This window comes from Gossypium hirsutum, chromosome A10 (genome assembly GCF_007990345.1).
Source record: "Gossypium hirsutum isolate 1008001.06 chromosome A10, Gossypium_hirsutum_v2.1, whole genome shotgun sequence".
NCBI classification, from domain to species: Eukaryota; Viridiplantae; Streptophyta; class Magnoliopsida; order Malvales; family Malvaceae; genus Gossypium; species Gossypium hirsutum.
This window is the reverse complement of record NC_053433.1, coordinates 48,394,158-48,411,161: the sequence shown is the minus strand read 5'-3', so window position 1 is coordinate 48,411,161 and position 17,004 is coordinate 48,394,158. Positions and strand designations below refer to the sequence as shown.

The following is a 17,004-nucleotide window of genomic DNA, read 5'->3' as shown; positions in this document are numbered from 1 at the left end:
GACTTTAATCAGCTTACTTGAGCTCAATTCCACCTATTTGAGCTCAATTTAGCTTCTTTCCAGCTCATTAATTTTATTATTTGAATAATTTGAGTGATAGTTTTATTTTAATTATTTTTACTACAGCTCATAACCGAATTTTCTAGCTCAATTCAGCTCATCAAGAATTTCAACTATCATTGAGCTAGCCAAATTTATTATTAATTATATTTTATTTATGTCTTTATTTTAATTTGTTAAATATGTCTTGATATTATTTAATTTAAGCTGAATGTACCTTGAATCTAATTTGTTTATATCTTTTGTAGGTACATCCACATGTGGGAACACAAATTCATGAACATTTCTGGTTCAATGTATGTTCGGGTACATGCATGACTACCTACAACGAATGGTTGCCTTAAAGATGATGCATGAATGATTTAATACAATGAATGGAAGAATGCATGAATATTCACTTACATGCATCGGTTGCTGTCCATTGATCTCCTAAGTACCTATTCGACCAAAAGGCATCTATTGGAGTGTCCATTCACACCTTGGCCGAATCTAGACATGTCCATTGCTCTCCCATACATTCACCAAGCCTTCAAGTTCATTTCCTTAGCCATGAAGCTGCCCGTTGAAGTACCATTCAGCCGAATTTGGACATAGCCTTTAAAGATACATTTCTAGATTAGTTTAATTCAATTAAAGCCGAATTTACTTAGTCTATTTGGCTATCTAATGTAATCTACAAATAGTTCTTTTCTCTTTGTAAAAAGGTTATACATTTCTGATTATTAAACTTATTGTGAGGTTACCTCCAATCCGATTTCGTTTGAGTCTCGTCTGACTTATCTAGCTCACTAGTGGCGTCAACCCGACTTTTTGAACTTATCACCATCCTGGTGTGGCGTTCATCCACCTTTTTATACCTTTGGTTCCTACCTCTCTATAGGTAACGGGTCAAGGTCCATCTTCGACAATCCATTTAATCCACCTTGAGCAATATAAGTCCCGGGGCAATACTTTACATAGTATTGAATCGTTCTTCGCTTGAGTTCAATTTCCATTCCATTTTATCTATCTACTTAAACTTTATTTTCTTTGTTAAATCGAACCATCCATTCTCCAAACCAAGCCATTTTTGAATCCTTTTAATTACTTCCGCTTAAAACAACTCCATAAAGTTATCTCCATTCGACATCAACCAATACTTCTCGTCGACGATCAGGCAACTTAAGTGAACTCGACTCCATCAACCGAGCCGGATCACATCACACAAGAAACAAGAAGGTGTTAGATAACGTAAAGGAAGAATAAAGGTAAACAAATGAAAGCCTACAGCTAAGAATCAATAAAAATTGCTGAAAACAGAAAACCCGAAAAGCTGCGGAGTAACTTGACAACTTCGTTCGAGGTGTTCCCGATCTCCAAAAATCACGAAATTAAATCTGGAGTGTCCTGATATATTGAATTTTTGATCTGGAAATTTTGGGCACCAAATTCAACCCGCTGAATCTTTTTTAAAATTTTTATTGAATTTCGTATTTTTTGATTTTTTTTTACTTTTTTGACTGATTTTTTTGAGGGAATAATTTTTTTATATTCAATCACAGTGCCAAAAACATGTATGTAAAATTTCAGATCAATCGGACAACGTTTACCCACTCAAATGAATTTTTTTTGAACAATTTTTCTGGGTAAAACTGCTGTTTATGCTTTAAAAAATAGAGATCAGTTTAGAAATCAACCAAGAACACCCAAAACGCCCAAAATCTGATACCAAATGATACGGAATGCGCGCGGACCAAGATCGAGTTGCCAAGTCACGAGAAACTCCTACGAAAGATCCTAGACGAGCAGATCTGAAATCAAAAACAAAGATTAAGATTAAACCGAATCAGATTTGAATTTAAAATTCCCAAATTCAATTAAAAGATCAGCAAGAAGAAAAGAAATAGAATCGATGAATCAAACGAAATTGAGAAGAAAGAAAAGATGCGAATCTGCCAAGGAATTGATTTGGCCAAGAATGCCCAATTTCCAGCAAACAATTGATTCCCAAATTGAAAGAAATCCAATCGGCCAAACCCTAGGAATTGGGGATTTTTGGGTTCGAATGGGTGCTGCCAATAGGAGAACAACTTAAACGATGAGATCTTGAGTTTAATCAATGCTGGAAAACAAACAAGAACAGCAAAATATTAGATGAGAAATCGGCACAAGTGATACGCCCCGGCTCGGGAAGGAGAGTCGAGTCGTAGATGTGCCCGATCGTGAATTGGAGTAATACTCGAGGGTGGACGAAATAGGTTAAGAAAGAAGAGATAAAGGCTCAAATTTAGTTCAAAAGGGGTTATGAAATGTATTGAGGATGATAGGTGAATGAAAACCAAGTATTCAAGTTGAACCAACACAATATAAGTGTGTTAACCCGGGACTTATACGAATACTTAGGAAAGGTTAAATGTTGTATGGATGGAAAACGAATAAAATGGAACCTTGACCCACTATCAAAGATGATAGGAACCTCGGTATAACTTGAACGCCACACTTTGGGTGCAAAGTGATAAGTTCGAAATACAAAAACGGGTTGACGCCACAAGGGTTACTTGATAAGTCTAACCAGTCCTTTGAGAACAATGAGAGTTGAACACAAACTCACAAAGTAAACAAATTTCATATAAGTTTTAAAAATATATTGTCTAACCAAAAAAATGATTACAAAACAACTATTTATACTAATATTGAATGTCAAACCGAATGGTCACAAAAGGTAGATAAATGGACAGCTTCTAGATGGTGTTAACTCAGCTGAAAACATTCATGGAACATCTTCAATGCTTGGCTGACCATTGAGCTACACGAACAGCCTTGAAAGGTGTCTTTGATGCGCACGAGGAGCCTTGAATTGAAAAAGGTATGCCAGGTTCGGCCAAGGGAGTGTACAAAGCAACTAGTGGCGTCTTCCAAGGAGCTTTGAAGAGTGAAACGGCAGCCCTTAAATACATGTCTCCTTTGAAGAATCCTAGACCTTGGGGACGGCAATGGCATCAACAATCTTTAATGTCCTTCAATAATCAGCCTTGGAAATTCGGATGGCCAGCAGCAGCTTTAAATGACGTCTTGAGCACACAAATAGCTCCTAAATACTTTCAATCAACTTAAATGAGCTGGACTAAATTTGCAAGTCCTTTGGTGTGTTCAAGACAGCAATAAGCATCAGCTTTGGAACCTGAAAACGGCCTTTAATGCTCCTTGGAAGCATGAAACGTTCAGCCTTGAATAATTAAGCAATATACATGCTTTGGCCGAATGATCACTTGGAAATTCCCCAAACAACAGCTCTTTGCTGTACCCGAAGCAATACCAGTTTTAATGCTGTTCAATAACGTCCCCCCTTGCATGCTTTCATTAATGCCGTCCATGCATGGTGAATATCTCATTTAATTCATGTTTTGCTTCCCTTTAAATGCCGTTCCATACATGGGAACATCTCATTTAATTCATGTCTTTGCTGCACATTAAATCAGCAAGCAGCTTCTTTAATTTCGTCCATTAAATGGCCACATGAAAAAGCACAAACAACTCCTTTAATGCCGTTCCTTGCATGTAGAACAGCATCTTTAATGCATGTCTTGCTGTACATTAAATTCGGCCAACATCCACTTCCTTAAATTGCTGCCAAGCCATTAAACCTGCAGCCAAATAATTAAATTCGGTCATTAATATCTGCTCATTGAAAATCAGCATCTTAAGACAAATTAAATTGGCAGCAATTTGATCAATAAATATGCTCATAAATCCGGCTGAAACTAATGAAAAACATCAATAAATTCGGCAACTAAGACACATTTAATTCAGCATCCTAGACAAGTTAATTAAATTTGGTTGAACATTAAATAACAGCTTAGGCATAATAAATCAGCAATAAGACACATTAAATAATTGTAATAAGGCAAACACATTTATGCTAGGTAATAATTAAAACAAATTAAACATGCAATAAACAAACATAATTAAAATGTCCAGATTTCTTAATTAAACACTTAGTAATTATTTGAGCCAAAATAACTAACTCAACTAATTAATTTATTCCGGCAAATTAAATTAAAAGAGCTAAAGAGCTAATAACGAGCTCAACGAGTTAAATTGAGCTTGAATGAGCTGACTTGAGCACGAATGAGCTAACTTGAGCTGAATGAGTTGAACCACACGAAAAGAAATTCAAATGAGCTAAAAATTAGCTTCATCTTGCACTTGGGGCCCTCGTGTTTAGGCCAATCTCGACGGCGTTGGGTTGTGACATTACATGATGCGATCAGGATCACATCAACAAGTATAAGCAAAGAAAAGTAAAGAAAGAAATCGAAAACAGCAAGAATTAAAGGGTAAGTCCTAAAGATCCTTGAAATCCCGAAAGATTTCACAAATCTCTTCAAACGGCTCTAATCTCCCCTCCAAAGAATATCGATGGCAAGAAGAACGTTGAAGATGGCTCCCACAATCAAAAGATTGTTAAAACAACTTCTAAAGAAAACTCAAGAGAGAATTCCTGGAGAAAACCCCAAAGAAAATTCTGCACTCAATAAATCTGAAATTTGATAGAAAAAATAATAATAAGATGTTTTTACAAAGGGTGGCTGGCCAATGCTTATATAGGCCTCCAACAAATCCTAATCTCACAAGTAACTAATAAAAAAATTAAACCTAATTAATAAAATAACAAGGTAAATTCGGCCATGCACTTATATGGGCTGTTTTGGGCCGAATTTTACATGTAATGCTCTGATAGAGGAATGCGCGCGGACCAAGATCGAGTTGCCAAGTCACGAGAAACTCCTACGAAAGCTCTAAACGAACAGATCTGAAAATTAAAACAAAGAACAAGATTAAACTAATCAGATCTGAAATTAAATCCCCAAATTCAATTAAATGAGCAGCAAGGAACAAAGAACGAATGAATAAATGTATTCGGAGTTCAAGAAGATGAAATCGAACTCCAATAGTGAAATCCCACAAGCCGAATCTGCCAAGAACACCAAAACAGTAAGTAGATTGAAACACTCAGATTTTTAATTGGAAGATTAGGGATTTGGACGGCAAAAAAAAAAGAAAAGAAAGAAATAGATGAAATTGAAGGGTTCAAGAAGTGAATTTAAGTTGCGATTCGGTCCAATTGAACACCCAATATGAATTGCCCAAATTTCAGCAGCCGAATTTCACCCAACAAGAAGAAATAGAAAACGGCAAGAACCCTAAATTTTGGGGAATTTTGAGTCGATTATATGTTGCCAATAAAAGAACCGATTAAATGAAGAGTTCTTGGAGTTTGAATCAAGGCTGAAACACAAACAAGAACAGCAAATTATTTGATGTAATCCGGCCCGATTAATTGAGTCGGGTTCACTTAAGATGCCCGATCGTTGACGAGAAGCTCGTTCAAATTTGTAGATAGATGGAGTTTGAATGTTTTATAAGCGGAAGGTAGGCAAAATGGGTTCAAAGGATGGGTTTTGGTTTGATGAAAGATAGGTTCGGTTTAACAAAGAATTAAGTTACAAAGATGATAAATAAATGGAAATGGATAAAGAACTCAAACTTTAAGAATGATTCAATACTAAAAAGTATTGCCCCGAGTCTTATATTGCTTAAGGTGAATTTTGATGAAGGATAGAAGCGGACCTTGACCCGTTACCTATATGGAGGTAAGAACCAAAGGTATAGGAAGATGGTTGAACACCACACCGATTCGGTGATAAGTTCAATGGAGTTCGGATTGACACCACTAGCAAGCTAGATAAGTCACTTCGAGACTCGAACGAAAGAAGAGAGGAGGTAACCTCACAAGAACAAAAGTTCTATTAAGTTTAATTGATCAAATTCTGTAACCTTTTACAATAAATAAGTAAGCTATTTATAAGCCTAAAATGCCTATTGATATTCGGCATCTATGTTGTTCACACTAACTTAAATTCTGTTCACACAGGTATTTAACATGTTCACACAAATAGCATTAAAATCCAGTTCATGCTTGAAGATGGTACATGAATTGGCCGAACCATCATGATGCTTCACTTGATGCATTCATGCATCCTTAGCCTTGAAGAATCTCCATAATTCCATGAATGTGCAGCTCTTTAATGATCCTACATCTCCCTTGGCTGAATGAGGCATTAATGTGCCTAAAATACTTGAATGGTCATCTTGAAAATGCATGAATCATGCATGAAACGTCCCATGTATTTTCCCCCATAAATATGATCCATGAATCTTCAAATACATGAACTTTCAGCAACTCCCTCTTGCATGAACGTCACAAATGCATGTGCTCCTTTAAATGCCATCCATTGAACCACAATTGTGCATGCACACTCCCATACATTGCACCAATCCGTTCATGAACCTGTAGCAAATTAAATCAGCAAGTTAAATGCATTTCAAACACATTAAATTAGCAGCATATGAACTCAATAATTTGCACATTAAATTTGGCCATACATATTAACAATTTTAGACATATTTAAAACATCATAATTAATTAAGTATTTAATTTAGATATAATTAAAACACTTAATTAATTATTTGTCCAGATTTTAACAAATTAACTAACTTAAGATAAACAACTAATTTAACTAATGACAAATTAAATGGTTTATTTCAGCAAAATAAATGCAAGCTAAAGAAAGCTAAAAATAAGCTCATTGGGTTAAGATTGAGCTGAATTGAGCTTGAGTGAGTAGACTTGAGCTCGAGTGAGCTGGAAACGAGCTAAACGGAGCTTAACGAAATGAAATTGAACTAATTCAGCTCACATGGATTTGCAAACAATGCTTAGGGAGCTGATCCAAAAGTGTGCCCGGGGCATGGTCGTATCATTATTAGATGATGAATCGGCACAAGTAGGAATAAAGAAACAAATCGAAACAGCAAGAAATAAAGAAAAGTCCTAAGAACCCTTGAATTCCCGAAAGAATTCACAAATTCCTTCAAACGGCTCTAATCTCCCCTCCAAGGAATATCGATGGCAAGAAGAAGGTTGAAGATGGCTCCCACAATCAAAAGATTGTTAAAACAACTTCTAAAGAAAACTCAAGAGAGAATTCTTGGAGAAAACCCCAAAGAAAATTCTGCACTCAACAAATCTGAAATTTGATAGAAAAAAATAATAATAAGATGTTTTCACAAAGGGTGGCTGGCCAATGCTTATATAGGCCTCCAACAAATCCTAATCTCACAAGTAACTAAAAAAAATTAAACCTAATTAATAAAATAGCAAGGTAAATTCGGCCATGCACTTATATGGGCTGTTTTGGGCCGAATTTTACATGTAATGTTCCTAAAGATTAAAAAATTAAATTAAACAAGTAAGATGTTTACAAATTGGGCCCTTTGACATTTTGGCCTGATTTTCAACTAAGTATGAAGAAATTTCTTGATTGGGCTGGATTTTGGTTATTGGGCCTCGCCTTCAAGAATTTGGGCTCGTGATCCATCTCCTACCAAAATTGGGTCGTTGATGCTCGTAATGGAGATCCAATGCGTTTTGGCTGCAAGATTTGGTTTCTTGGACCAAGATTTCCAAGATTTGAAATATTGATTTTCTTGATTCTTGAAATCTCTTCGAATAGCAAAATTGGGCCAAGATTCGATTTCTTGATTTTCTTGAAAACAAGAAAGTGAATCTTGATTTTCTTGTTCTCTCGTGTATGCATCTAAGGCCTTGCTAACAAGCTCTTGAATGGTCCCATTTAGTTTGGACCGCATTTGTCGGGCCTTTGATCTCGTTATTGGGCCTTGTGGTAATTTGAGCACATCACATTCTTGAACTTGGATTGGGCCTTTATGACTCGTATCATTCCCCCCTTCCTCAAAAAGATTCGACCTCGAATCTGAAAAATCAAATGGGGACAAGTCAGCCACATTAAAAGTAGAACTTACATTGTACTCACCAGGTAGATCAATTTTATAGGCATTATTGTTGATCCGCTCGAGTACTTGGAAAGGCCCATCGCTCCTTGGGTCCAACTTAGTCTTCCTTTTTGTAGGAAATCGTTCTTTCCTCAAATGGACCCAAACCCAATCTCTGGGTTCTAGTACAACCCGTTTGCGCCCCTTGTTTGCTTTGTTGGTGTTGGCATCATTTGTTTTGGCTATTCGCTGTCTAGCCTTCTCATGTAAGGATTTCACCAACTCAGCTTTCTGTTCGCCATCTAAATTCATAACGTGTTCAAGAGGTAATGGCGCAAGATCAAGTACTGTTAGTGATACGAGCTCGTTTCGGATGTAAAGACGAGTCGTAATCTTTCCCGATCGAAATTAGGTAGTGTCGGAATTGAATCAAATTCAAGTCTTGGTGTTTGAAGTTGGATGGCTTTAGGAACAAAGGAGTTTGATGGGTTGTTGTTTGCTGGGTAATTCGATGAAACAAGATCGAACCCTTATTATCAAATAAGGACCCGGGCTTAAGGTTTCAAAGAAAGAAATGGAAATAGGATAAAAATCGAGACCCTCTATTTAGCAAAATAGGAACCAACGGTATGAAGAACGCCACACCAATGGGTGATAAGTTCGAACAAAGTCAGATTGACGCCACTCGTTGAAGATAAGTCAATTTGAGCTTTGGAGAATAAAGAGAGTGAATTTCTCACTAAAATTATATTTCATTCAGAAATTTGGCAAAAAGTCCTTTTACAAGAAATTCAAGAACTATTTATAGCTTAAGTGACTAGTAGCCGAATAGTCAAGTTCAATACTTAAAAACTAAGTAAACATTGAACTAATTTTGAGCTAAGATCCATGAATGGTCTTGAATCAATGTTCGGCTAAATATAGACCAAGGAAGAGCTTCAACGAACTTGGAAAATTGGCAGCAGCTACATTCGGCCAATGGAGTTTAATAAGGTCAATAATGAAGCAACTCTTGCTGAAAAATTACCATCATTAATTAGCAACTTGAACAGTCATTTGGAAGTGTGAATGGACGGTTTTGAATGACCATAAGGTGTGAACATCATGAACCGAATAGCCACAATGTACCCAGCAATGTGAAGGAAATAAATGGCAGCTTTGGAGAATGGAAAATCATCTCTTTTGGCCGAATGGTCACTTAGAGAACTTCAACAATCAGCACACCATCTTTAATATAGTCCATGCATGTATCATTTGGTGCATTGAACCCAACATGCATGCATCTTCACATCCATTGAATCTTCATGCATGAATCTGCCCAATGAATCTTCAAATTCGGCTGTACCTAAAAAACACACATGAACTTAATTAATTTCAATCAAATTAAGCTGAACTAAGTAAATACATAATGTGAACATCCTAATTTAACATTGAAACAACTTAAATATTAATAAAGCATGACACAAATTCGGTTGAACAGATTTAAGACATGTAATAATTTAGACAAACTAAATGAAATCAAGACATCTTTAATGTAACTAAATTAAGACATATTAAACACTTATATTAAATAAAAACATATTAATAAGCTGTAATAAGACTTAATTAAATGCTTATTTAAATGGTTTAAAATCCAGCAGCAATTTAATTAGCTAGAACGAATTTCAACTTCAAAGAAGTTGAAAATATTCAGCTCGTCTTTAAGCTCTTTGCTTTCATTTTCCTCAATCCGTTCCACCAATGCTAAAATAGCAACTTTAAATCGTTTAGCTCTAGCTCGCGTTATTGGACCAATGGGCAGCTTAATAGCTTCTTGTTCGTTCTCCATTTGGTTCGTAGGCAAGCTCACATCATTCCCCTCCTCTTCAGAACGATTTGTCCTCAAATCGGAATCTGCATCAAACGGAGACAAATCAGAAACGTTAAAAGTCGCGCTAACATTATATTCACCAGGCAAGTCCAATTTATAAGAATTGTCATTAATTCGTTCAAGGACTTGAAACGGTCCATCCCCTCTCGGAAGTAGTTTAGATCGTCGTTGCATAGGAAATCTTTCCTTGCGCATATGCACCACACCCAATCTCCCGGCTCGAACACAACTCGTTTACGACCTTTGTTAGCATGTTGTTCATAGTTCTTGGTCCTTGCCTCAATGTTTTCTCGAACTCGTTGGTGCAATTGCTTGACGAAATCAGCTTTACGCTTTCCATCTACATGCACAAATTGGTTAGAAGGCAATGGCATTAAATCAAATGGTGTTAACGGATTGAAACCATAAACGATTTCAAAAGGAGAAAATTTGGTAGCTGAGTGAATAGCTCGATTATACGCAAACTCCACATGTGGTAAACATTCTTCCCAAGCCTTCAAATTTTTCCGGATGATAGCTCGAAGCAATGTAGACAAAATCCGATTGACCACTTCGGTTTGGCCGTCCGTTTGCGGATGGCAAGTGGTTGAAAACAACAACTTCGTTCCAAGGCGCCCCCATAGTGTCCTCCAAAAATGGCTAAGAAACTTCGCGTCTCGGTCGGACACAATCGTCCTAGGCATGCCATGCAACCTGACCACTTCTTTGAAAAATAAATTAACAATATTCACGGCATCATCAGTTTTATGACATGCTATAAAATGAGCCATTTTTGAGAACCTATCTACAACCACAAATATTGAATCTCGGCCATTTTTACTCCTCGGTAAACCTAGCACGAAATCCATTGAGATATCAGACCAAGGGGTTTCGGGAATAGGCAATGGCTTATACAAACCATGGGGCTTAATTCGTGACTTAGCCCGTTTGCATGCAATGCATCGATTACAAAACCGTTCGACATCTCGTCGCATCTTAGGCCAAAAGAAATGTTCGTTGAGCATGGCTAACGTCTTTGCAACTCCGAAGTGCCCCATTAATCCTCCACTATGAGATTCTTCGATCAACACTTCTCGTACGGAACCTTGGGGTATACAAAGCTTTCCTTCTCGGAACAAGTACCCATCATGTCGATAGTACTTCTCGTAAGCTCCCTTTGCGCATAACCTAAAGAATTCACTAAAGTCAGCATCGTTGACATATAAATCTTTAAGAAATACAAACCCCATTAACTTAGCATCCAAAATATTTAACAACGCATACCTTCGAGATAGTGCATCAGCCACTACGTTTTCCTTACCTTTTTTATATTTAATAACATATGGAAAAGATTCGAGAATTTCTACCCACTTAGCATGCCGCTTATTCAACTTGTGTTGACCCTTTAAGTACTTCAAGGATTCGTGATCGGTATGTATGACGAATTCTTTGGGCCAAAGATAGTGTTGCCACGTCTCTAAGGCTCGAATCAACGAATAGAGCTCCTTGTCATAAGTCGGATAGTTTAAGACGGCACCATTGAGTTTCTCGCTAAAATAGGCAATAGGCCGTCCATCTTGCATCAACACGGCTCCAATGCCTAAACCTGAGGCATCACATTCTAACTCGAAGGTTTTATCAAAATTAGGCAAAGCTAATAACGGTGCATGAGTTAGACAATCTTTAATTTTCAAAAAGGATTTTTCTTGTTCCTCTCCCCAAACGAAGTTGGAATTCTTACGAATAACTCCAGTCAAGGGTGCGGCTAAGGTGCTGAAGTTTGGCACGAATTGACGGTAAAAACTTGCTAATCCATGGAAACTTCGGACTTGGGAGACATTCGTCGGACGGGGCCATTCTTGGATCGCCTTGACCTTCTCTTGATCGACTTCAAGGCCCTCCGAACTAACAACGAAACCTAAAAACACAACCTTGTTAGTGCAAAATTCACATTTCTTTAAATTAGCATACAAAGTTTCTTTCCTCAATACTTCCAAAACAGCCTTCAAATGTAAAACACGATCATCTAAATTTTTACTATAAACTAATATATCATCGAAGTATACGACGCAAAATCTACCAATAAAAGGTCTTAGAACGTGATTCATAAGCCTCATGAACGTGCTTGGGGCGTTCGTTAAGCCAAATGGCATAACGAGCCATTCGTAAAGCCCATGCTTCGTTTTAAACGCAGTCTTCCATTCATCACCCTCACGCATCCGTATTTGGTGATAACCACTCTTAAGATCAATTTTTGAAAACAGACTTGCGCCACTTAGCTCGTCAAGCATATCATCCAATCGTGGTATAGGATGACGATACTTGATAGTTATCTTGTTTATAGCACGGCAGTCCACGCACATCCTCCACGTTCCATCCTTTTTCGGGACAAGCAAAACAGGCACGGCGCATGGACTAAGGCTTTCGCGCACATAGCCCTTTTCAAGGAGTTCATTTACTTGCTTTTGTAATTCTTTCGTCTCTTCAGGATTGCTCCGGTAAGCAGGTCGGTTTGGAATCGCGGCTCCCGGCACAAGATCTATTTGGTGTTCGATTCCACGAATAGGTGGTAACCCACTCGGGATTTCTTCCGGGAATACGTCTCGAAATTCCTGCAACACAGACAAAATAGAAGAGGGCAACTTATCATCAAATTCGTTAGTGCCAAGCAAGCTCTCCTTGTACAAAAGAACCAATAATGGTTGTTTCAATAACATCGATTTTCGAACTTCTCTCTCTTTTACCAACAAATTCTTTTTTTCATTTTCATCACTCGTTTCTTTTTCTTTTGAATCACTCTCTCTTTTTTTATCACTCATCTTTTTGTTTTTCTTCTTTTCTTCGCTCTTTTCTTTATTCTTTTCATTTTTTTGCTCTCTCTCGATTTCTTTTGATTTTTCAATCGAACTCCTCATTTTGAGTTGATCTTCATACACTTGTTTCGGTGATAATGGAGCTAACGTCACCATTCGTCCCATGTGTTTGAAAGAGTATCGGTTTGTATATCCGTCATGAATCGCTCGCTTGTCGAATTGCCAAGGCCGCCCCAAAAGAAGATGCCCCGCATGCATTGGTACGACGTCACACATAACTTCATCTTGATACTTCCCAATTGTAAACGAAATCAACACTTGCTTCGTTACCTTCTATTCTCCACCATCGTTAAGCCATTGGAGTTTATACGGATGGGGATGTTTAATGGTGGCCAATCCGAGTTTCTCCACCATCATTGAACTTGCCACATTTGTACAACTTCCCCCATCAATTATAACGCAACAAATCTTACCTTGCACTTGACATCGCGTATGAAAAATGTTTTCGCGTTGTTGATCGTTTTCGGCACCTTGCAAAGTAAGGCTTCTCTTCACCACCAATATTTCTCCATTTTCGGCTTGTTCAACATCTTCTTCATCTTCGGTTTGTTCAATGGCCTCCTTCTCTTGTTCACTTTCAGATTCAATCTCGCCATCGTCTCGAACAAACATCACATTCCGATTTGGACATTGGCTCGCGATGTGGCCCCTTCCAAGGCATTTGAAACATTTTATGTCTCGAGATCGACTTGGTTGGGCTTCCATCTTTCCTTTACTCATTTCGGCAATCGGTTTGTTGAACTTGGTGGCACCACTTACTTCTTTGTTTCGGCTTGGTATGTCACGTTTGTTGGTCCCTTGCCCCCACCTAGGCATAGAAAAAGTGTTAGAGAAAGTTCGTGACGTACCTTTTCTTTTTAGTTGTTTTTCGACCTTTATGGCCATATGGACCATATCAATAACCTCAACATAGTGGTGTAGTTCGACGATATTTGCGATATCTCGGTTAAGGCCGGTGAGAAATCGAGCCATGGTGGCTTCTCGATCTTCCTCCACATCGGCGCGGATCATGGCCACTTCCATTTCTTTGTAATAATCCTCCACGCTTCGTTGGCCTTGAGTTAAGCTTTGGAGCTTTTGATACAACTCCCGGTGATAGTAAGCAGGAATAAAACGCTTTCTCATTATTGCTTTCATTTCCGCCCATGTAGACACGGGACGTTCTCCATTGCGTCTTCGGCTCAACGTGAGTTGATCCCACCATATTATGGCATAGTCGGAGAATTCTATAGCAGCTAACTTCACCTTTTTGCTTTCCGAGTAATTGTGGCACTCGAAAACTAATTCCACCTTCTTCTCCCATTCAAGATAGGCCTCGGGATCCGATCTTCCTTGAAAAGCAGGAATCGCCATTTTAATATTCTTTAAATCATCATCGGGCCTCTCTCGATCTCTTTGTTCTCGTGCTCGATGACCTCGTCTCCTTGCACTTTGTCGTGAACCTCGATCACTTTCATCGTCACTTTGTTCATATAGATCATTTGCATGTTGCCATGGACGTTCTCGCTCTCTTCTCGGAATAGGAGAGGTGTTCGCACGTTGGCTTTGTTCCTCCATTTGTTCCATTCGTTCATTGAGAGAATCGAATTGAGGTTGGAACAGACGAGAGATTTCTCGTACGATTGCTTGGACTTGGAGATCGGGCACTCCACCTCCGGGAACGTTTCTCCTCAGTTGAAGGTTTACTCCTCCACCAGCAGCATTCGAAGCTCCTCCACTTGTTGCTCGACGATCCGGACTCCTAGACATGTTTAAAATAAGAACAAAATATTTCCTCACCACAAAAACCTCACAAATTCGCTCACAAGAAAAAAATTCACTCCTCTCGTGTTTCACTCTATTTTCGGCTTTTATCTTGATGTACTCTCTTGCCTTTTACCTCTCAAATCCAACTCTCGATATTCTAAAAAGCTACCTTAGACTTATCCCACTTGTGGGTCGGCTTCAAAGGCTAAACAAAGGAAAATCGTATGGTTTAGGGTAGGCTCGAGAGAAAGAAAGGTTTAAAGATGTGGCGTATAAAATGAATTCACGAATTGAAATTTTTTTTTTAATAGTGTGAAATTTCACTCAAAGGGGTATAAAAGGGTGTATAATATGATTTCGGAAAAATTTTTGTTGAAGTGTTTCCAGACTCATTTTTTTTACGGATATTTCACGTTCTTTTCGTACGCACCTAGACCGTATGCAATTTTTTTTTGCAATTTTTTTTCCTTCTTTTTTTTTCGGATTTTTTTTTCGAAACTTTTTTTTTTAACTTTTTTTTTCGAAGCTACGATTTACGTACCTAATTTAGCTAGCTCTAATACCAACTGATACGAGCTCGTTTCGGATGTAAAGACGAGTCGTAATCTTTCCCGATCGAAATTAGGTAGTGTCGGAATTGAATCAAATTCAAGTCTTGGTGTTTGAAGTTGGATGGCTTTAGGAACAAAGGAGTTTGATGGGTTGTTGTTTGCTGGGTAATTCGATGAAACAAGATCGAACCCTTATTATCAAATAAGGACCCGGGCTTAAGGTTTCAAAGAAAGAAATGGAAATAGGATAAAAACCGAGACCCTCTATTTAGCAAAATAGGAACCTACGGTATGAAGAACGCCACACCAATGGGTGATAAGTTCGAACAAAGTCAGATTGACGCCACTCGTTGAAGATAAGTCAATTTGAGCTTTGGAGAATAAAGAGAGTGAATTTCTCACTAAAATTATATTTCATTCAGAAATTTGGCAAAAAGTCCTTTTACAAGAAATTCAAGAACTATTTATAGCTTAAGTGACTAGTAGCCGAATAGTCAAGTTCAATACTTAAAAACTAAGTAAACATTGAACTTATTTTGAGCTAAGATCCATGAATGGTCTTGAATCAATGTTCGGCTGAATATAGACCAAGGAAGAGCTTCAACGAACTTGGAAAATTGGCAGCAGCTACATTCGGCCAATGGAGTTTAATAAGGTCAATAATGAAGCAACTCTTGCTGAAAAATTACCATCATTAATTAGCAACTTGAACAGTCATTTGGAAGTGTGAATGGACGGTTTTGAATGACCATAAGGTGTGAACATCATGAACCGAATAGCCACAATGTACCCAGCAATGTGAAGGAAATAAATGGCAGCTTTGGAGAATGGAAAATCATCTCTTTTGGCCGAATGGTCACTTAGAGAACTTCAACAATCAGCACACCATCTTTAATATAGTCCATGCATGTATCATTTGGTGCATTGAACCCAACATGCATGCATCTTCACATCCATTGAATCTTCATGCATGAATCTGCCCAATGAATCTTCAAATTCGGCTGTACCTAAAAACACACATGAACTTAATTAATTTCAATCAAATTAAGCTGAACTAAGTAAATACATAATTTGAACATCCTAATTTAACATTGAAACAACTTAAATATTAATAAAGCATGACACAAATTCGGTTGAACAGATTTAAGACATGTAATAATTTAGACAAACTAAATGAAATCAAGACATCTTTAATGTAACTAAATTAAGACATATTAAACACTTATATTAAATAAAAACATATTAATAAGCTGTAATAAGACTTAATTAAATGCTTATTTAAATGGTTTAAAATCCAGCAGCAATTTAATTAGCTAGAACGAATTTCAACTTCAAAGAAGTTGAAAATATTCAGCTCGTCTTTAAGCTCTTTGCTTTCATTTTCCTCAATCCGTTCCACCAATGCTAAAATAGCAACTTTAAATCGTTTAGCTCTAGCTCGCGTTATTGGACCAATGGGCAGCTTAATAGCTTCTTGTTCATTCTCCATTTGGTTCGTAGGCAAGCTCACATCAGTTAGTGGGTTAAAACCATAAACAAGTTCAAATGGGGAATAACCAGTTGTAGAATGAATAGATCTATTATATGCAAATTCAACGAATGGTAGGCATTCTTCCCAATTTCTAATGTTCTTTCCCACAACAGCTCGTAATAGAGTCCCTAAGATTCGATTAACTACTTCAGTTTGACCATCAGTTTGGGGGTGACATGTAGTAGAATAAAGCAATTTAGTACCAAGCTTACCCCACAATACCTTCCAAAAGTGGCTAAGGAATTTGACATCTCTATCAGAAACAATTATTTTAGGGATGCCATGAAGTCTTACCACTTCTTTAAAGAATAAGTCTGCCACATGTGTAGCATCTTCTGTTTTGTGACAAGGAATAAAATGTGACATCTTTGAAAACCTGTCAACAACAACAAATATACTATCTCTTCCTTTTTTTTGTTCGAGGCAAACCTAAAATAAAATCTATGGATAAATCTACCCAAGGTGAAGTAGGAATCGGTAGAGGAGTGTAAAGGCCATGAGGCATTACCTTAGATTTTGCTTGTTTGCATGTAATGCACTTGGAACATACCTTTTCCA

The 17,004-nt window shown here is 37.6% G+C and overlaps 1 pseudogene; it reads right to left on the bottom strand.

The window, feature by feature from the left end:
• Positions 1 to 9,856: 9,856 nt before the first annotated feature.
• LOC121208471 (uncharacterized) lies at positions 9,857 to 13,875 on the bottom strand (annotated as a pseudogene).
• Positions 13,876 to 17,004: the final 3,129 nt, after the last annotated feature.